Source organism: Dasypus novemcinctus, chromosome 7, assembly GCF_030445035.2.
Source record: "Dasypus novemcinctus isolate mDasNov1 chromosome 7, mDasNov1.1.hap2, whole genome shotgun sequence".
NCBI classification, from domain to species: domain Eukaryota; kingdom Metazoa; phylum Chordata; class Mammalia; order Cingulata; family Dasypodidae; genus Dasypus; species Dasypus novemcinctus.
The window spans coordinates 101,517,514-101,539,725 of record NC_080679.1 but is presented as its reverse complement, the minus strand read 5'-3'; the positions used below and the strand labels follow the sequence as shown (position 1 = coordinate 101,539,725).

General features: G+C 35.2%; 1 protein-coding gene and 1 pseudogene across 16 annotated transcripts in view; one reads left to right on the top strand and one right to left on the bottom strand.

Moving 5' to 3' along the window:
* MBD5 (methyl-CpG binding domain protein 5) overlaps positions 1–22,212 on the top strand; it is a 438,647-nt gene that overhangs the window by 37,470 nt on the left and 378,965 nt on the right. The gene's annotated exons all lie outside the window — the stretch shown is intronic.
* LOC101445357 (RNA-splicing ligase RtcB homolog pseudogene) lies at positions 4,796–6,516 on the bottom strand (annotated as a pseudogene).

Genomic DNA, 22,212 nt, shown 5'->3' with positions numbered 1-22,212 from the left:
ATTAATACATACTTTCCACACCTTATGTCATTTACTTCACACTGTCTCCCTCAAAGTCACCCTTTATTATTCTCATTTTAAAGATGAGAAAACAGATTTAGATGAAATAACTTGATTGAATATTACCAATTTTAAACTAGGTGTAATCAATATTTGACTTCTTAACCACTATGCTATATACTAACTTAGAAAATGACTTTAAAATATAATGTCCAAAGCCTATAAAAAACAGTACTTGAAAAAGAAAAAAAAACAACAACCCACAATACTTTATAGATTCTTTTCCCTACTTATGAAAAACACATGAAGGAAATAAAGATATTGTTAACTTGGCTGCTTAATATGTGCCAGACATTGATATAGACACTCATATATAGAGTTCAATGTGAGATATGCCTTGTTATCCTTTTCTAGTAATGTTAAACAAAGGATCCAGTCTAGTAACTTCGTCAAATACTAGTGATGTTGTAAAAGAAATAAAATCTAATAACTTCAATGATTTTATCATTGGTTGAGAAGTCTACACCAATACATCAAATTTATTCAACAGCATACAATTAAGTCCTAGAATGTTTAACAATAGATATCACCCGGGCTCTATGGAATTTTTCTCTTTCTCCCCAAGTTTCTTTAGTTCTGTCCCCATGTTAAGCCTGTTTTAGCTTCTTTAGCTCAGGACCTCATCACTCTTTGGCTGAGCAATGGTAGTAAGTTGTCACCTTAGCTAACTAATTTGCCTCTAGCTTTCTCTCCTCTAGTTCGTACTCTCTGTGTGCTGGAGTTAGTTGTTCCCGAACATAAATCGAATCATGTCACTTAAACTCTGTTTAAAAACCTTCAGGGTGCCTCTTCATCTCAAATTATATAAAATTCAGACTTTAGTTTGGCACACAAGCCCTTCATCTTTACTGTTTTACTTGAGCTTAGACCTCCAACCTGATTTTCCCACCCTTACCCCAACCTATTACTTTTCCCCTTATATATTTGGTTGCAGCTCATCAAACTGCTTCACAATTATACTCTGCTTCTTCAGGTCTCCTTGCCTTTACACATGTGTTGTCATCGGTACAATGTCTCTTGCTTTTCCATCCCTAACATTTTATGGCAAGTCACTTCCTATCAGATCTTCCTAGTTCTTTTCAGGCAGAATTAATTTTCCCCTTCTTAGTTAGTGGGATATACATTATACCTTTTATCATCCTAATAGGCAGTTATCTCTTTACTTTTAGTGCCTATCTACAGGATTATGAAATCCTGGTTTGTTTTTATTTTTATCTCCAAATCTAGCCAAACCTACAACATATGAATGTTCTAGTTATAGTCATAAACGACATGAGCTTTGCAAGAGTCAGACCTAGATTGAAGTAAGGACTTTGCAATCAAAGATATTAAAATACATATTATGGGAGAAAAGGGAAGTTTTAAAGAGGAAAGGAGTATAGTGGAAATGGTAAGTCTGTATTTTTCAAATCCTGCTTGACTTGAGGTTATGGACAGTTAATACTGTGTCAGTTACCATATACCTTGATATGTACAAGGTTCTGTGCAAAATAGGCAATAGGGGTATAAAGATGAGTAAGAGGGTGACTCTGCCTTTGAAGAAATTTGTCGTCAATTGGGGAGACAGACATATAAATAAATAAATTTACTGTTGCCTAGAAATGTGCATTAATGAAGTAATCGCTCTCAGGAGCCCAGTGGTTTGTACCCAGAAATTGGATAGCACATTAGCTTCCTAATGTGGCAAGTGGACTTTTGTGGGATATCCCAGCGAGTCATCTACTGTTTACTTTTCCTAAACTATGGGACCAATTTGGAAATTATATCGTTTTCACCCCAGCTATATTTTCAAGCTAGTGAGGCCTTTGGCAGTACCTTGTGAATGAGAAAGCAAAGTGGGAAAAGAATGGAACTTTTTTTGGAACTTAACTGTATACCTTGCATTGTGTATTTTTTAAATTTAATTTTTTAAAAATGGAAATAAAATTTATGTAACATGAAATTCACCATCTTAACCATTTCAAAGTGGATTTGAATATGTTCCAAAATGTAGAAGCATCACCCTAATTCTAGAATTAGCAGTTACTGTCAATTCTCCCTTACCCCCATCTCACTGCAACCACTAATTCATTTCATGTCTCTACAGATTAATCTTTTATGGACATTTCATATAAATGGACTCATAAAATATGTGGCTGTTTGTACGTGGCTTCTTTTTCTTAGCGTATTTTAAAGGTGCTTCCATATTGTAACATGTATCACTCTCTTGCTTTTTTATGGCTTAAGATTCCATTTATGGGTATACTAGTTTATCAGTTGATGGTCATTTGGGTTGTTTACACTTTTTTACCATTATACATAATGCTGCTATAAACATTTGTGTATTAACTTTCTTTGTTAAAGATTTATTTTATTTATTTCTCTCCCCTTCCCTATCCCCCCCCCCCAATTGTCTGCTTGTTCTTCTGTATTTGCTTGCATTTTTGTCATGCAGCACTGGGAAACTGTGTCACTTTTGTTTGTTGCGTCATCTTGCTGTGTCAGCTCTCCGTGTATGTAGTGCCACTCCTGGGTGGGCTACACTTTTTTTTCATGCAGGGCGGCTCCCCTTGCATGGCCCACTTCTTGCACATGGGATACCCCTATTCGGGGGACACCCCTGCGTGGCACAGCACTCCTTGCACGGCAGCACTGCACATGGGCAGCATGGGTCAGGAGGACCTGGGTATCAAACCCTGGGCTCTCCATATGGTAAGCAGTTGCTCTTATCAGTTGAGCCACAACTGCTTCCCTGTGATAAACTTTTATGCAGACATGTGTTTTAAGATCTCCTGAATGGAATTGCTGCATCTTATGATATTTTTAAATTTAATGTTTGAGAAACGTCTACCAGCAGTGTATGGGATTCTACTTTCTCCACATTTTTCCAACACTTGTTATTATCTGTCTTTTTATATTATAACCATCCTAACGGGTGTGAAGTAGTATCTCATTGTAGTTTTAATTTGCTTTTCTCTTGATGGCTAATTATATTCCATGTCTTTTTGTATGTTTATTGGCCATCTGTATATTCTTTGGAGAAATGTCTGCTCATGTCCTTTGCCCATTTTTTATCTGGTTTGTTCATCTGTATTGTTGAGTTGTAAGAGTTCTTTTTATTTTTTGGGTACTTAACCCTTAGCAGATACATGATTTGCACATATTTCAAATATGTGTCTTATTTTCACTTTCTTGAGAATGTTCTTTGGTGCACAAGAGTACTTAATTTTGATGGAAGTACAAGTTATTTTTTTCTTCTGTTGCTTGTGCTTTTGGTGTCATATCTAAGAAATTGTTACCTAATCCAACAACATGAAAATTTATATCTATGTTTGCCTCTAAGAGTTTTTTTTTTCCCTCCAGCTCTTATATTGAGCTCTTTGTTCCATATTGAGTTAATTTCTGTACATGGTACAAAAATGTGGGTCCAAATTCATTCTTTTACATGTGAATATTCATTAGTCCCAGTACTTTTTGTTGAGGAGGCTGTTCATTTCCCATTGAATGGTCTTAGTACCCTTGTCAAAAATCAAGTGACCAGAAATGTGAGTTTATTTGTGGACTCTGAATTTTATTCCATTGATCTGTATGTTTATCCCTATGTCATTACCACTGTTTTGATTACTGTAGCTTTGTAGTAAGTTTTTTTTTTTTAACTTCATCTGATTTTTCTATTTTACTGGTTGTTTCAACCTAACTAAAGGGCTTAGAAGCCTGTAATTATAGTCCTTTAACAGCTTGAAGGTATAACATTACATAACACGAAATCTGATGAGGTGGCATAAGACTATCCGACCTGCCAACACAGAGCAATTGTTAACATCCAGTGGTGGTATTTAGTGCTTTTATAATAACTCACTCACAAAATGGAAAGATAATCCATGTAATATAAGGGTTCTATGCTACTGTGCAAGGTATTATTTAGGAGTTTGTGAGATCAGGCCTAATTAATGGCAGATACCATTTTACAAGTTAATTCAAAACTCTACCTTGTATATAGAATGAAAAATTATTTTTCCCTTTGGGCCCCTAACTCTACACACACTCCCCTTCTTAATACATCCCAAGGAAGACTGGTATTTAGGGTTTTGCTTAATGGGGGGAATGAGTTAGGTGGGTATATGGGTGGCTGAATGGACAAAGGGAGGGAAGAAAGGAAACATAATAGATTTTCTTATTTATTATAATGTTCTTCATGGCATCTCTCAGGATATAAACAAATCTTGATGTGAATAAATTAATTTTTTTTAATTGACTTTGTAATAATATTACATTAAAAATATATATGTGAGGTCCCATTCAACCCCACCCCCCCACCCCCCCTCTCCCCCCCCAACAACACTCGTTCCCATCATCATGACACATCCATTGGATTTGGTAAGTACATCTTTGGGCACCTCTGCACCTCATAGACAATGGTCCACATCATGGCCCATACTCTCCTCCATTCCATCCAGTGGGCCCTGAATAAATTAATTTTGATCACTAAAGACTTGTATGCTTGAATAAGACAGTTTCTTAACCCACCCTCACCCCTTACTAGATTTTCCTAAAAATCTGTGGACAACCAAGGAGGAAGCATATTCATCCTTTTCCAAATGAGGGCAATGCAACTCCTCCAAGAAGGTTACTTTAGCTCCTGAAAGCAGCAGCCTTCTGCCAGGTATTTTGGAATGGACAGTTACAACTGCACACTTTGGAACCTCTCAGTTTTCTTTTGTGTGATGTCTGAAGAGTATCTCAATCCACTTCCACATCAGGGCTGGTGAGGGTAAGTAGGGTCAATGGCCCTGGTCAAGGCCCTACCTTTGATAATAGCAATCAGTCCCAGTTTAATGGACTTCTTGCTGATTCCAGCATTGTGATAGGTGTTCACCACGTTGGTCACATTCTTATAGGATTCAGAAACCTTTTCCGTATCCAGTTTGGGACAGGCAACATTGAGTGCAATTCCCATATCTGCCAATTTGTCTAAGACATCCGGAAGTATAAATTATACTGAGATTTTGCTTAGGACAGTGCATGGCTCTCTCCATGACAAGTTGTTCCAAAGGTTTCTGCCGTGCCCTGTCCAAGTGCTAGTATGAACATAGCTACAGGGGAGCAGATGTAGCTCAAGCAATTAAGTGCCTGCTTTCCACATATGAGGTCCCAGGTTCAATTTTGGACCCCGGTACCTCAAAAAGCCATAACAAAAAGAAAAAACTCAGCATTCCTAGTTATTTTTAAAAAACCACAAAACCCATAACTACAGGTTCCCATGATGCCATCAGTGAGTACTGGTTGTCCTGTAAGCTGCTAATCAACAGCAATGAGAGGGTGGTGAAGAGGGAACACTTGGGCAGACACTTTGCTGTGCATCAACAATGTTTGCTCCTTTCTGTCCACCACATGCTGATCTACTTTGGCAATATTATGAGAAACATCATAGATCACATGTAGGTCCAAGTCATCAGGCTTTATGTTGAATACCTTGACAAAAATGTAATGGATTAAGGACATCATGGAAGAATGGTTGACCTAGATATATTTTCCAGTCACTGCTGTGCACTTCAGGTAGTCCTGACTCTGAGCAGAAATGATTTGAGCACAAGCCAGGTGGTGGTCATTGACAATAATTTTGTCTGTTTCTTCATGGCTTTTTCCATAGTTACCAGTGCATCTGCGGCTACTTGGTTGCCCAAGACTCTGCTGCCACTGTGGATCATCACACACACCTGTCCATTGTTGGTAATGCCCATTTTCTTAGCAGCATACCCACTGAAAATCTCAACCACAACCTGGCTTTCTGCACTGTGGTTGCATGCTCCCAAGGTCCCCAGCTGAGTAAGGTCTCTTTTTTTCATCCTTGCATAGACCTTATCGAGGTCAGCTTGTGGCATCCTTCCATACTCCTCACAGTGCTTCTTGTCTTCAGTTGAGCCATAGCCTTCTCTTCAGAACCAGTCCATACCCATCTTCAAGGCCTCTTCCAAGTCTTTTGCATTCATTGGGATGATACCTTTTGATCCTACCCCAACAGGAATGTGGTCAAACATAGCTTGGGTATGTTGCTCCTTCACAGGCTGAGCATCACTTTCATCTAAATTGGTGTTTAGCAAGCAGACACCACATTTGATGTCAGATCCTATAGCACCTGGAGATATCACTGCTTAAGGGTCATTCATATCAAAGGCTGCCATATTCCCAACAGCAAACGCCTAACCTTAATGGACATCAGGAAGCCCAGTTGATTGTTGAACAACCCCAAGCAGGACGGCCATGTTGCCAATCTGTTTGATGGCTAGCAGGATGCCACCAAAACTTCTCAAAAGGCATTTCTTAACTCCTTAAACATTAACTTTTCCAGAGCATCATTCACACAGAAAACTCCTTTAACCTGCATGTTGGGCATGAAGTGAAGCCTGTCTTGATCTTCCAGTAGTTTTTGTTGATGTTTTCCAAGAATTGCAGCTGATCATTGTGGTTCCAACTCATCGTGGTGACCACAGTGGCAGAGACTCCTCTAACATGGTTTTTGTATAGTAAGTTTTGAAATTAGGAAATGTGAGTTCTCCTGCTTTTTCTTTTTCAAGATTATTTTGGCTATTACGAGCTTCTTGCATTTCCAAATGAATTTTAGTATCTGTAGATCAATTTTGGAATACTGTCATTTTAACATATTAAATCTTTCCTTCCATAAAAACAGAATGCCTTTCCAGTAATTTAGATTTTTAATTTCTTTCAGTAACATTTGGCAGTTTTCAGGTTACAAGTCATATGTTTTCTTGGTTAAATTTATTCTTAAGTATATTAATTTATATATATTTTTTATATTATAAGTGGAATTGTTTATTTCAGTTCAGTTTCTTCATTGCTAGTTAGAATTAAACCGCTTTTTGGATACTCACTTTATATCCTGCAACTTTGCTAAATTTGTAACTTAACTATTAACTCAAGAATTTTCTAATGGATTCTTTAGGGATTTTTATTTATACATATATATATGTATAAATGTATATAAATATGTATATATATATAGCATGTTATCTGCAAACAAGGGTAGTTTTACTTCTTCCTTTCCCATTAAGGTGTCTTATATTTTTTTCTTTCCTAATTTCCCTAGCTAAAACTTCCAGAACAGTAGTGATTAAAGACAACAGATATCCTTTTGTTGTTCTTGAACTTAGAGGAAAAGATCTCAGTCTTTTACCATTAGGAATGATGTTAGCTGTGAGTTTCTACTAGATTTCCCTTTTTCAGGTTGAGGAAATTTCTTTCTATTTCTAATTTGTTTTTATCATGAAAGAGTTTTGGATTTTGTCAGATTCTTGTTCTGCATCTATTTATATTCCTTTTAATATGCTTTTGGAGTTGATTTGACGGTATTTTGTTGAACATTGTTGCATTTACATTTATAAGAGACACTGATCTGTAGTTTTCTTGTGATTTCTTTGTCTGGCTTTGTTTTCAGAGTAATACTGGCCTTGTAGAATGAGTTATAAACTGTTCTTTCCTCTTCTTATTTTTTAAAGAGTTTGCAAAGAATACAGGTTAATCTTTAACATTTATTAGAATTCAACAGTGAGGCCTTCTGGTCCTGGTTTTTGCTTTATTTAAACATTTTTAATTAGTGATTCATTTTCTTGTTATGGATAGGTCTATTCAGATTTTCTATTTCTTCTTGAGTCAGTTTTGGTAGTTTATGTGTTTCTAAGAATTAATGCATTTCATCAAGGTTATATAATTTCTTGGTGTACAATTGTTCGTAATATTCTCTTATAATCCTTTTTATTTCTACAAGGTCAGTAGTGATGTCCCCACTTTCATTCCTGATATGGAATTAGAGTCTTTCTTTTTTGCCTTGGTCAGTCTAAATAAAGATTTGCCAATTTTGTTGCTTTTCAAAAAACCAACTTTTGTGTACAATTATTGTCTCTTGTTTTCTGCTCTCTATTTTGATATCTCCACTCTAGTCTTTATTATTTCTTTCCTGTTTGCTTTGGGTTTAGTTTTTCTTTTTCTAGACTTTAATGTAAAACTTATGTTCTTGATATTACATATGTTTCTTGTTTACAGTTGTAAATTTTCTTCAAGTAGTACTTTTGTTGCTCCCCACAAGTTATGTAATGTTGTGTTTTTATTTCATTCATCTGAAAGTATTGTCTTTTTTAAACTAAGTTCTTATTTCTTATTTTTTTAATTTATTTTTATTCCTCCTCTGAGATAGCTCCCTCTTCTGTCTGCTCGTTGTCTGATTGTCTTCTTTAGGAGGCATCAAGAACCAAACCTGGGACCTCTCAGGTGGGAGGTGAGTGCCCAACTACTTAAGCCACTTCTACTCCCTGCTGGTTGTGTCGTGTGCTCGTTGCAGCAACTGCTCATTGCAGAGTCTGCTCGTCTTCTTTAACAGGCACTGGAAACTGAACCCAGGACCTCCTGTGCGGGAGGTGGGTGTCCAGTTGCTTGAGTTACATCCACTACCCTAAAAGTATTTTCTAATTTTCCTAATGAGTTCTTTGATCCACTTACATTTAGGAGTGTGCTGTTTAATTTGCACATATTTGTGAATTTTCCAAATTTACTTCAGATGTTGATTTTTAATTTCATTCCATTGAGGTCAGAAAATGAACTTTGATTTCAATATTTTTTTATTCCTTGAGACATGTTGTGACTTAGCATATGGTCTGGATTTGAGAATATTCCACGTGCACTTGAGAAGAGTAGTGTGTAGTGTACTCTTTTGAGTGGAGTGTTCTGTAGATGTCTGTTAGAGCTAGTTGGTTTATAGTGTTGCTTGAGTCTTCTGTTTCCTTGCCAATCTTCTATCTAGTTTTTCTTTTTCCCACACACACATACCTGTGAGGTTATCTTCTCTTTGTTACTGATTTCTACTTTTAAGTGTATTGTGGTCAGGGAATGTGGGTGTATGAAAACTTTGTTGCTTATTTAGGAGGATTAAATACTGCAATACTGGGACTAGTTTTTCCAACTTTAAATCCAGTTTGATAAAAAAATCCATTGTCCTTTAGGATTTGTAATTTCAAGTGCCTTAGCAGTGGTATCACTATGTAGGTTTCTCTCTTTGATTCTTAGATCTAAAGTTTGGCAGCAGCAAGAAAAATTATTTCCATAGTTGTAACAAAGTAAAATTATATTTTAAAAACTCTTATGAGCTGTTTGCTGTTTGTCTAATTTATTGTTTTGTTTTCTGGACCCTGCAGCAAGCATTAGTGTAAATCTAATTCAAATTTATTGAGTATAAAGAAACTGACATTAAAGTCTTCAGTGTAATTCGCAGTTCATTCCAGAAGACATATCAGAATTATGTTCATCACCATGTGCTTTTAAATAATTTATACTTCATAATGAGTATTATTCATAGAGTGCTGTTTTAAAGGTGGGGGATACAACAACGCTCCTCTGTGTTTTTTACCTCAGAGTTTACCGTCCCCTGCCACTTATTCCACCTTGCAATATGCATTATAATTATATAGGGTTCAATTCCTGATGAAAAGTCTTTCCCTTACACAGTTTCTTGGATGGATACTCACAGTAATGCTACAATTTAGATGTATCTATAATTTCCAGATAATGAAACCAAAACTGAAATGTTAAATTTTTCAATGTCCCTTAACTAGTAAGTGGGTCCCTTAAATAGTAAGTGAAGCTAAATCTATATGACCCCATTGTTACCAATTTATATGTTTGTATAGGTTTTTCTCTGGATCTTTTGTGTTAATAGTGTGTGTGGTCACATTAAGAAGCAAGTTTAGAACATGGATGGCTTAACATGTCTTAATATATGGGAATTTGTTTTGGTTTTCTGGATTATTTTAATATATATATACTGCAAATGCTTAAAATTTATTTTTACTGAGGCTCTTACATATTTACTACTGAATATTTGCCACTGTCATTTCCTTTTAGTTTCATTGCTTCATTAAAAATAATTGATCAAAGTGTTATCATATAGTTTGATTCTCTCTTCCTACACATTTTTCCATAGATCTTTAACTACTATATAAGACAGAGAAAATGTTAAAAGTTTTCCTTGATCAAGTTCGATTATTTATTTCTGTCTGACTTACATAAAAGTTATGCATCTATTTCTAGGGTATGCTTATTATAGTCATCCTAGCATCATTTACAAATATATATTTAACTGAAGAGTTGCCTGTGACTTTTTTGATATGAAAATATTTTCACATGCACAAAACCTCATAATTGAGGAAAAATTTTATTTATTACTTGTTTCTTTTCTCCTCTCCCCTCTCCTCCCCTCCCCTCTTTTCATTTCCATGCAATTTTTACAGTTAGTGGTAGAGTACCCAATAAACAACTTTTCTGCCCTCTTGGCACCTTCTTACTGTTAAGACTGGATTTGGTAAGGCCATTTTACCTAAATACATTAGGTTAATAGAAATGTAAATGTAATTGAGTTAGCTATGTAAACATACTAGTATAATTTAAATGTTGTTTAATAATCTTGATATAAATACATTTAACCTTAAGAAATGCCAAAGAAATTTTTCTGGTTCCTTAAAGGAACCAGGAAAAATCTTGATTCTTGGTGACTGGTGAGGTGCTTTCAGATATGTGGAGGCCTCAAATACATGGAACCATGCTTTAAACGTGTCCCTCTAGATAGGCATACTTTTAAATATCTTTTAATTATGTGATTTCTACAAAACCAGTTTTTGTTATTCATTGATAAATTTCCACTTTATATTTTCTTTCCACTGGTGAGGGTTAATTTTTTTAATGGTCTACTTTTGTGTTGCATATACTTCTAATATTATTTTATGGCCTAACTGCTGTATGGACTACTCTCAAGTGTTGCAAAATATAGTATATTTTTCACATAAAAATTATTTATTTTTTGTTTTTAGTAATCTTATGAATGCCCAGAATGTTTTTAGTGTTGAAACAGAAAATTTCAAAGACAATGGGAAAATACTGCTTTCAACTTTCTTTGCCTATAATGACTGATAGTGCATGATTCTTTGTCCTATGAGTGTACTTTTGTCTTTTCACCCCAAATGCCTTACCTCACTCAGGTATTTGACTGTTTACTTAAGTCAAATCATATGCCCATTATCGCCCACTCTTTATAGACTTAGAGATGGTTCTGCTATTTGTCCAGCACCTTGACATTTTACTATCTGTTCATTAATAACCAAAGAGGCTTTTTATGTTTCCATCAAGATTATTATAAAGTTAGGACTGATTTCTTTTAACAAATCAATATTATTGATAGATATTAATAAAGCATAAAATCCTTCAAAGTGTACAATTGTATTCAGTGTAATTACATAGTTGTGCATTCATCACTTTAGTCATTTTTAGAGTATTCTTATGATTCCAATAATAATAAAAAACAAACAAAACTTATCACCTTTCAATCTCTCTATGCTTCCCCTGCTGTACAGCTGCTATTCTGTTCCCATTTTTCTAGTTTATTTGTATTTATATTTTGTAAAACGAATCTTATATATGCAGTATCACCCATATTCGTGTTTTACATGAGGTTTCACTATGTTATACAGTGCCATGTTACATTTCTTAGCTTTCCTTCCTGTAATATACATGATCTTAGACTTTTAAATTTTCCATTTTTATGAGCTTCTTTACAATCCAAGAGAATTTTTATTTAGACTGTTACTCCTTTGCAAAATGGTCTTCCCCTTTATCATAATTAACCCTGCTGGACAGATAGAGCTGCAAACCTACCAATCTGTAATTATAATAGCATTGTAATTGTAAATAGCTGGCAATAGTATTAAAATGATCAGTGGCACAGTGGCCATTTCTTTTTTTCTTTATTGTGATTTTTTTTCTTTTTTCTTCTTTTCTGTTCCTTTTTCTACTAAATGCTCACTGTGACAAATCTAAGAATTTCATAAAATGAGAAGCATTGATAAGATTTCTGTTTTTCTTTGTCTTTTCCCTTTCTGCTCTTCATAATTAAGATCATATTGTCCATCAAGTTTTTCCTACTCAACAATCTGTCATAAATGTTTCTTTGTTATTAAAAACTTACAAATATACTATTTCATACTGTGCTCACACCATAATTTACTTAACCATTCTCTTAATGTCAAGCCTTAGTTCTTTTGTTAATATTTCACTTTTATGCTACAAAAATGAGTACTTTTTTGCTTAAGACTTTGTTGACATATCCATTTCCGTAGAAGAGATTTTTGAAAATGAAATTCCTGAGTCAAAGTCTACAACAAATTTTAAATATTTTGTTGCATATTGACTATTTACTCCTTAAGAAAGGTGAAATTGATTTATACCAGCTAGCTAGCTGTATGTTTGAATGTCTCACTGTACCATTGAGAGCTTGGATTTTCACCTCTTTAAAATCTTTAATTTTTATTTCTTTGATTTCCCATGCATTTTTTTGCCAGTTTTTTTTTTAATAAATTTTGAACTTTGTTTTATCTGTCTTTTGAGGGCTTAATTTTTTTGTTTTAGTTGTTAATGTGTAAGGGTGTTTTATGTAATATGGATGTTAACATTTTGTCATGTTGATTGAAAATATTTTCCCAGTTCATTACCAATGTAAGACTGAAATAAGTACTATGATAGAATTGTTCTAAAAATTTCCTTTCTGTTGGTGGTCTTAATGTTGAGATAAACAGATATAATAATATGTGTGTGTATATATATATATATATATATATATATAAAACTTCTGTTGTTGGAGGAAATTTATAAAATGATAAAATTTGACATATTCCCCTAGGATCTTAATTTGGAAAAGTAAAAAATCTGTATGTTCAAAACATTTTGTCTATCCAAAATTCCTATACTTTCTAAGCTATACTTCCTGGGGCTTATATTACTAATCATAGATAGTGTGAGTCCATTAAATTGCTTCTTAGAAAATCTATATAATTTTATAAGTTATTTTTGACACTTTTAACATTATAATATTTAACCTTATATTCTATAAGCTCAAAGTAATATAAAAGCATTTGCTAAAGTTCTTTTTTTAAAATTATTTTTTATTGTGGTGACATACACATAACACAAAATTTCCCATTTTTACCATGTTCAGTGTACACTTCAGTGGTATTAATTACATTCACATTGTTTCACTATCATCACCACCATCTTTAACCAAGATTTTCTTATAACCTCCCAAAAACTGTGTACCTATTAAGCAATAACTCCCCATTCCCCGTGACCTCCAAACCCTGGTAGCACCTAATTCACTTAATGTCTCTGTTAATTAATTTGCATATTTTAGATATTTCATGAAAGTGGAATCATATAATATTTTTCTCTTGCATCTGCTTATTTCACTCAAAATAATATTTTCAAGGTATCCACATTGTAGCATTTATCAAAATCTCATTCGTTTTTTACTGCTGAATTATATTCCATGGTGTATATATATATACCATGTTTTGTTTATCCATTCATCTATTGGACATTTAGGTTGTTTCTGCTAAAGTCCTTTTGTTTTAAGTAGAAGAAAACAATGTTTTGTTTTACAGGTGTATGATTACTGTTAAAGGCAAATATGCATATCTAGCTTGAACTTTGGTTTTAGGAGTTTTTTGTTTTGTTTTGTTTTAATGACTTTATTCTATTTTTCATTTCTCTCCCCTCTCCCCAGCCCCCCAGTTGTCTGCTCTCTGTGTCCATTTGCTGTGTGTTCTTCTGTGCCTGCTTGTATTTTTGTCAGCAGCACCCGGAATCTGCGTCTCATTTTGTCACGTCATCTTGCTGCTTCAGCTCTCCATGTATGCGGCACCATTCCTGGGCAGGCTGCACTTTTTTCGCACTGGGCAACTCTCCTTATGGGGCACACTCCTTGCGCATGGGACTCCCCTACGCGGTGATCACTTCTGTGTGATCTTCTGTGTGGCAGGGCACTTCTTGTGCACATTAGCACTGCACATGGGCCAGCTCATAACATGGGTCAGGAGGTCCTGGATTTGAATCTTGGACCTCCCATGTGGTACACGGACGCCCTATCAGTTGGGTCAAATTTGCTTCCCAGTTTTAGGAGTTTTTAATAATAAGTTTTATTAAATCCATAAATAAAAATAGTTTTATCAACTACCTTGTTATGATTCTTAGGATGTTATTTTCCTTTCCTCCTCTGATGTACTCTAAGTGTTTCTCAAATTTTACTATTTTATTTACACCTCTCAAGGGGAAAAATATTGCAGACTCCCACTTTTCTTTTTTGATAAAGTTTCCTAAATATATATACAGATATAAACTAATTATAAATTCTATTTCTTACATTACTTACGTAGCTATAATTACCACCTCAATTAACAAAGTACAAGCAAAAAAAAAAACTACAAATTGTCTTAGAGAACTCAAGAATTTCTGGGAGCATATTTTCTTAATTGACCCCAGTTTGAGACAGTTCACTTAGCCTCTGTGTTTCAGTATTCTAATAAAAATTTTGAAAAAAATGTCTACTTTTGACCATTAATAGGGAGAAATGTTTATAAAGCCACAAATGTTTATAAAGAAATTTGAGGAACATGTTACTTTCAGAGTTTTCTTTTAAGGGTTGTGAATGGGCTTCATATTACTGTTGCTTCGGTTTCTTCAAATTTCAGTTATTTCTATTTTGAGTTTGTGTTTCCTGAAATTTTAGGACCTTTATACATTTCTTTGTTTTTTTTAATTTATTTATTTATTTCTCTCCCCTTCCCCCTCGCCCTACCCCAGTTGTCTGTTCTCTGTGTCTATTTGCTGCGTCGTCTTCTTTGTCCACTTCTGTTGTTGTCAGCGGCATAGGAATCTGTGTCTCTTTGTTGTGTCAGCTCTCCGTGTGGGTGGCGCCATTCTTAGGCAGGCTGCACTTTCTTTCCCACTGGGCAGCTCTCCTCACGGGGCGCACTCCTTGCTTGTGGGGCTCCCCTACATGGGGACACCCCTGCGTGGCATGGTACTCCTTGCGCACATCAGCACTGCACATGGACCAGCTCCACATGGGTCAGGGAGGCCCAGGGTTTGAACCACGGACCTCCCATGTGGTAGACGGACGCCCTAACCAGTGGGCCAAGTCCGCTTCCCTATACATTTCTTATCTCTGTTTTTATACTAACTTTCCTTTGAAAAACATGCCAAAATCAAGTACATACAAAAATCCAGATTTTAATTTACCTGCAAGTACAAATAGAGAAAATTGCAGAGATGGAGGTTAGGGACCCTTATGATTCTTTCCAGAATGTATTGCTTTAATGCAGGGCTCAGCACAGTTTTTCTACAAAGGACCAAGTAGTAAATATGTTAAGCTCTGATTCCTCCTGTGTTAACATGAAAGCAGCCATTGACATTAAATAATGGAATGGACATGCCTGTGTTCTGATAAAACATTTTTACCAAAACAGGTGACAGCATAGTTTGCTGATCCTGCACTAATGTATATTTTCAGTGTCACTGCCTATGTGTAAACAAGGGACCACCTATTTATAAAAAAATTTTAAGGGGCAAACTTGGTAGGAGCATTTTTGATGGTGCTCTTTCCTGCCACTGTATAATGTATGCATTCTGTAAAACTTATAAATGTAATAATAATATCACTTCTTTCCTCTTTACTAATATCTAAGACTTTTCACCTACAGAACCTACCCAGTCCAAGGGTATCTTGAACCAAGATACTGTATTATCATTTCTGCATAGAGATCAATCTTCTCTTTTTAGGCCAGTATCCCGATTCCTGGGTTGAGTCCATGAGTCCCTAATGCCAACAGTTGTAGCTTTCTCTTACCTACTGCTTCCCTATTTGCTGAGACTGGGGATTTAATACCTTGTTGAGTACTAGCAAACTTCTTTTCCTGGGGCTCAGTGAGACTAGACTATAGTCCAATTTGCCCAAGGCAGAAAACGTTTGCCTCTGACCTTGCCTTGTACAGGTTGGATCTCTAGGAAACTTAGTGCTGGCAATGCCTGCCTTCTGATGTTACCACTACACAAAGATTCTTTCCATTGTGCTCCTCCTACCAATTTAGAAATTGGTTCTACCTTAAATCAAATATACTTTCTTCTTCATAACCCCTTGAACTTTCTAATTTGATTGCTAGCTTAATTCCTCAAGTCTCAACCCTGCCCTTTCCCATCCGTTTTGCTTAGGGCCCTTCAAGTCTCACAGCTGAACTTACCCTCCTTCATTTACCTCTCCCAGTGAAAATTAAAGGCATTATGCTTCTGAGATAACCACTTGAAAAATAATTGAGGGAAGCGGACTTGGCCCAGTGGATAGGGCATCTGCCTACCACATGGGAGGTCTGCGGTTCAAACCCCGGACCTCCTTGACCCGTGTGGAGCTGGCCCATGCGCAGCGCTGATGCGCACAAGAAGTGCCATGCCACATAGGGATGTCCCCTGCGTAGGGGAGCCCCACATGCAAGGAGTGCACTGCGCAAGGAGAGCTGCCCAGCATGAAAGAAAGTGCAGCCTGCCCAGGAATGGTGCCACACACACGGAGAGCTGACACAGTAAGATGATGCAATAAAAAGAAACAAAGATTCTTGATGCCTCTGATAAGGATAGAAGTGGTCACAAAAGAACACTCAGTGAATGGACACAGAGCAGACCACTGCAGGGAGGGGAAGAGAAATAAATAAAAATAAATCTTTAAAAAATAATAATAGTAATTGAAGTCTTTTTATTGGCTCATTTCCCCATCCATTCTTCTTTCTTTCCTCCCTTCGACTATTCCTCCTTTTTCCTTCCTTTCTTCTTTCCATTGTTTCTCCCTTTAGGAATTGATAAATGAAAAACAATATTAAACTATATTGACAAGTTTATACTTATATATAATCTGCTACTTTTATACTAATATTTTTGATAACATTATTGAGAACTGAATTTACATATTATGGTCACTTCCCAATACCTAAAGTTATAATTCCTTCTTTCTTACCTTCTTCAAGCCCCAATCAGATAGGCAGGAGAGATCCTTTTCAGCTTTGGAGCTTAGATAGAGGTGGAGTTTCACAGTCAGCATTCATATAGATACTACTACATTCCAAAAGGAAGATTTGGGATCTCATAGTTTCCACCTCAATTTTTAGTCTTAACATGTACAGCCATCATGTACTCCTACTCCTTGGAGCAGGAGTAGGGGAAGGATAAAAATCTTTGTTCTCTCCTGGAGCATGCACCAAGAAGAGCCCTAGCAGGCCTTTCGCCAGGCTCACAAGTCCTTATGATGAGGATTTCCCGTCTTCAGATAGCATAGTATTTAAGGCAGGAGGGGTAGGGGATGGGAGGTAAAGTGAGAACAGTTTTAAGATTGGAGGGGACTTGTCCAGTAAGGCTGCGTGAACAGGCATTCTAGATCTCTATTGAGGAGTGCATACCTGTGAGTTTGTGAGGTCCTTCTGTGTTCTGGTAGCCTGTGAGTGTTCTGTTACTCTTTTTTTTTTTTTTTAAAGGAGGTACCACGGATTGAATCTAGGACCTTGTACGTGGGAAACAAGCTCTCAACTAATGAGCTACATCTGCTCCCCTCTGTTACTCTTTAAGATTAACAGCTCAGAGGTGGTGCCATGACAGTTTGAAATAGTCATTCAGCAAAAGATGTAGAAAAATCAAACTCAGAAAAAGAAATGAATATATATTTATCACAGTATAATTTTTTAAAAATTTGGGGTACTTGAATGTTGAATGTGTTAATAACTGCCTATAAGGTAAACAAAGATGAAAGTGAGAAGTAGTAATGTCATAAAATAAGATGTTTAAATATTCCAGGATCATAAACTTTTTGATAGAAAACTCTGTAAACTCGGAGCTTTGAGTAAGATTTCTTGAGAGTAGGAAGATTGTCTTTCTAATTATGCTCATTGCCTGACATATACACAAAGCAAAACTAAAAAGATGAACATAACACTTAAGTCATGTACCCTTACTAAAACATAACTATTATTTGTATATTCCAATATTAAGCAGATTCTCTTGTTAAAGTTCTGGGGTGAGGAGAACAAGAGAAATTTGTAGTATTGTTTTCACTGAGTAGGTTTATAAACATTTAATATTAAATACCATTGTGTTAATTGGTAAACATTTTGTGTTCATCTCTTGAAATGTCATTTCTCACTACCTCTTCACTTTAGTATCTAGTATTTCCTTCAGCAGAAGTAAACTGCTTGTAGGTCTACTTTCTACACCATGTTTTTTCTCAGCCTGCAGGCGTTTCAAGCTGTTCCTCCAGTGCAGAATGCATCTCCCTTATCTATGCTTGTCCAATTCTTAAAATTTTAAAATTTCATTTAGAAACCACTATGAAGAAAATATCTTTTGCCCTCCTCCATTGCAATTGTGGCAGTCAACCTTTTTGTACTCTCTGTCATTGTATTACAATTTTGAAGGAACACCTGGAGAGGAAAGGTGGTGTTACTAACACCTAACACGGAACTTGGCACGTAGAGGTGCTCAGTAAGTATTTGTTCAAACCAAATGTGGATTTACAAGTGGCTTGTACCAGCTCTGTTTAAAATTAAGAAACAGTAGCTAAATGTTGATATTGATAGAAGTTTCAATCAAGGTACATACTCTAAAGAATCATTAATTCAGTACCTTTATTGAATACTTACTCTGAACCAAGTACTGTGCTAGACATTGGAATGTCACTGAACTTTAAATGTATCTGCATCAAATAAATATTTTGAACTCCAATTCAGAGCCATGTAGTAATTGTTATTGACCATAAAAATGAGTATTTTTGTTATATTTGATTTTTTTTTCAAATTACCATCAGACATAATGCAAGATTAAATCTTCAAGATTTCAATGAGCATCTTATTTCATTTGCCCAGATAATGACTGTAGCATACACTTCTTAAATTGTGTACCTCTAAGAACTCAAGAGATGTTCATTAAGTCTGTATTGTATAGATTCATTCTAGATGTATCATTACATAAACAATATAAGTCTAGGACCTCAATCTGTCTACTAGCCTACAAAATAAAAACAATGAATGAATGTAGATTCTATTTTTATACATCTGTTAATTGGAATTAAAGCAAATAGAAATTGGATGCTGTTTAGGGTTTCAAGAAAATTTAATTCAAATCCTTCACTATTCTTTACTATCCCCAGCTCCCACTTCCCTAAAGCTGTCTTTTAAAATCTCACCATCTCTGAATTGTCATTCTCTTTTTCATCTCTCTCCAGTGCTATAAAAAAGTATGTTGCCCTGTGTGGACAAAGGTTTACCAAAACCTTTTCCCCTTCTGCATGGGAGTTTAATCTTCTGTTCATTCTCTAGCTCTACTTCCTTAGTAACATAATAAGGGTAATGTATCAACTATATTACTAGGCAACATTGTTTATGGTAAAAAATGACCCCTAATTAGTAAAATTCATTTGGACTGGTGGAACTAAAAATATCTGGTAGGAAGCCATATCTATGAGCTTCCTTGAATGCAGTGATTATTGTAAATGGGCATATCCCTTGAAGGGATCCTGGAATCTATACTTGTAGCATTGTTACAAGAGGTATGGGCTCCATAGGGCATGAGGCCTTAAAGTCAGTGCAACTTCCTCACCTGCTTGTTGTGAGTTTCATCTTGCACTTGAGCCATCATCTAGGGCTGAAGAGAAGAAAGCACCCAGATGGCTGTTCAAACCATATATGGACTGCTACAAAGACTCCTTCAGAAGAGGAACCCCTGCTGCTGTCTTGCTGGCAAGCATTTGTTCCTGACCTATAGTGTTCTGTATGGCCTTTGATCGTCCTGTAAGTCTGCATATTTAGTTGAACGTAAGAGGACCTCTTGGTGGGCATTGCAAACCCGGGGGTAGAGAGAAAATATGCGGAAAGAACAGAAGTAAAGATCTTGTATTAGTTATTTCACTGTGGTGCACTCTCTTTATCATCATAGTACTCTTACCTTTTGAGTTAATGGTGCAAGAGCCCTTTCCACACTAAATGATAGAAGGAATAATTACAGCAAGTAACTTCTGTTAGAGAAGGTCTGATGACTCATTGATTAAATAGTCCCACAGTTGGTACATTAAGAAGTTCCTTTTCTGTTCTTTCCATGCTTAGGAACCTTCTTAAAGAATGAAAAGGTACCAGGTGATAATTGTAACTAATTAACATTTTGTAGGTGCCTTATTTCACTTTTTACTATATTACTATTTTCTGTATGTATTAATAGTCTTCCCTTTTTAATAAGTGAGTTATCTATTTTAAGATTTGAACTTTGAGGACATTTATAAGGAAGCTCTTCAATCCCTGGTTTCAATTTTAAGTGGTTTCTTAATGGCAGTAGGTAAGAGAAAATATTAAAGAGTATTTTCTTTTAAACAAATCAGTTTTATTGATGCATATTAACAAAGCATACAATTCAACCAAAGTGTACACTCAGTGGTCACAGAGTTATTTTTGTTTTTAAGAATTGAGAAATACTTAAGACAAAAACTCAGGTTTTCAGCTAAATGCATGAATAATCATCTAAATTTTTTTCTGTTACAGAAACCATGCATGTTCTGTTTTAAAAAGTTATAATGTAAGGATAAATGAAAAAGAAGTTTCAAAATATGTAATCCCAATGTTCAGAGATACCCACTGTTAGATCAGTTTTCCATTCCAGTCCTTTTGTTGCTCTGTGTGGTATATAAATAGAAAGACTATCTATTTTGTTTAAGTTTTATTTCAATGGAATAACAATGTGCATACTGTTATGCTACTTCTTTTCCCTTAATGTATCACAAGCATAGTTTTATATCAATATGTATTCATCAACATATTTTAAAATACAGAATAGAGTTCTATTAAATAGAAGAACCATTATTTATTTGACCAATCCACTACGGTTCGCATTTATGTTTTCTACTTAATGACAGCAGTCTGTTTAATAGCTCACAACAAGTGATCATCTGGACAGTCCTTTTTTTTTTTTTGCACTTAACCTTTGTATAAATGTTACTGTATAGTACAGTATGTTATTGTGTTTAGCACCTGTGTCACAAATAAGGAACTCCTGGGGAACTACAACAGACAGTTGCTAAACCAGGTTTCCCTCATCTTTTCAGTGTCTTAATTAAATAATAAAAACACTGAGCAAGAGATCCAAGGACAAAAGCATTTATAATTCCCTAAACACCTCTGTGTCAACATAGCACTCTACTTTGGGGGACAAGGTTGTTAAATTAGAGACACATCTTTGTGATGAGGATCTATATAATGTCCATTTCAGTGATTTGATATTGATAGTGTATATTTGTAACTAGTTGGACAGAGAAATAATCTCAACTTCTTTGTCCAAAACCGTCACCCTAGTTATTAATAGAAATCACTAAAAAAGCTTTATAAAGATTTTTTTTAATCCTCAAGCTAATTAACCATTGTGATTTCATCATGATACCGTCATAATTCTTTGATGAAGAAATTAGTAAGATACAAGGTATGAAAATTTGAAGGCCTTATCCCTAGTTCGCATTTCACCATCTCATTCACAAGTATATTTTGGGAGTCTTTTGTATATTTTTGAAATCTTTTATTTGTTGCTTTGTTAAGTTTTATGCCATTGTTCTGATACTACTAAGTATCTGACACATTCTAGGTTGTTAGAATTATAGAAAAGTTTGGCAATTTCATTTGTGTAAAAATTGGAAATAGAGAAATAACATTAAATAAAATCTTAACAATTTTCTGTTTATACAACAGTCTTTTAAAATGGAAATGTGAGAATTATAGTAGTACCATAAATTAAAGTAATTGAACTAAAAACTTTAACAAAGTAACAAGACATATGTTAAAATATTGAGAACCAATATTGTTCGAAGTTAAAATCACTCATATTGGTCTAGTGGGTTGTGATATGCTCTCTTTTCTGACAAACCTCAACTGTCTTACATATGGAAATATACATAGCTATTCATATGCAGATATGTTTTTTCTCTATACATGTGTTTATAGATTTAGATATATACATATATATGTCTGTATATAAATGTGTGACTAACAGGAAACCACATATATTAAGGCAGAGACTTGCTAAATCATTTGAAATTGTCATATAAACTCCTAAGAACTGAAAGAAATGCAGTACTATTCTTATCTCCTTTTTTTTTGAGATGAGGAAGCTGAGCCATAGAAAAGGAAAGTAACTTGTCCGAAGTCATACAGTCATTAGATAATAGAACCGGGAACTCAAAATGAGATTTCAAAGGTTTCTGTATTGTATAGCTAATGTAAA